This window comes from Galeopterus variegatus, unplaced genomic scaffold (assembly GCF_000696425.1).
Source record: "Galeopterus variegatus unplaced genomic scaffold, G_variegatus-3.0.2 Scaffold8460, whole genome shotgun sequence".
Classification (NCBI taxonomy): domain Eukaryota; kingdom Metazoa; phylum Chordata; class Mammalia; order Dermoptera; family Cynocephalidae; genus Galeopterus; species Galeopterus variegatus.
The window spans coordinates 16,093-16,913 of NW_007734571.1; positions in this window are offsets into that span (position 1 = coordinate 16,093).

An 821-nucleotide genomic window follows, 5' to 3' on the forward strand; every position below is an offset into this window, starting at 1 on the left:
TTATGCCAGATGGTCAGTTCAGAGATACCAGCCTGTCTGACTACAAAGGAAAGATGCTGTGCTCTTATTTTGCCCTCTTGACTTCATCTTTGTGTGCCCCATGGAGATCCCTGCTTTCAGTGACGGGGCAGGAGAATTTAAGAACAACTGCCAGATTGGGGCCGGCCCATGGCTCACTCGGTAGAGTGCGGTGCTGATAAGAACAACTGCCAGGTATCGGTGTTTCTGTGGATCCCCACTTCTGTCACCTGGCATAAATCAGCACCCCCAAGAAACAAGGAGGACGTGGACTCACGAACATTCCCTTGGTGTCAGACCCCAAGCGTACCATTGCTCAGGATTATGGGGTCTTGAAGCCTTATGAAGGCTTTTCTTTCAGGGGCCCTTTATCATCGATNTCTTTTTCCTTGGAGTTACACACACACCCGCATGCACACATATACACACTATTATACCTAGGGTTATTGAAACATAAAAGTGATATTTCTTGCAACTTGCGTCTTTTAAAATTGTGCGGTGTATGTATTTCTGGATCGATACAGAGCTACCTCATTGTTTTTAACATATGTGTATATAATGTGATCTACTCTAATATACATATTTCTCAATTGATAGATACTTGTTTCTTCTTAGTTTTAAAATGATAAATAATTCTGCAAATCACCCCTCTTGTACATTTAGTTTGGTGTACCTTATTATGAATTTAAGCTTCTCATTTATTCGCTGGTATTTCCTTAGAGGATTTCCTATACATATCTCTCACCAATTTTTCTGTTTCATCGTTTACATGCTTATTATTTATCTGTGGGAATGCTTTATGA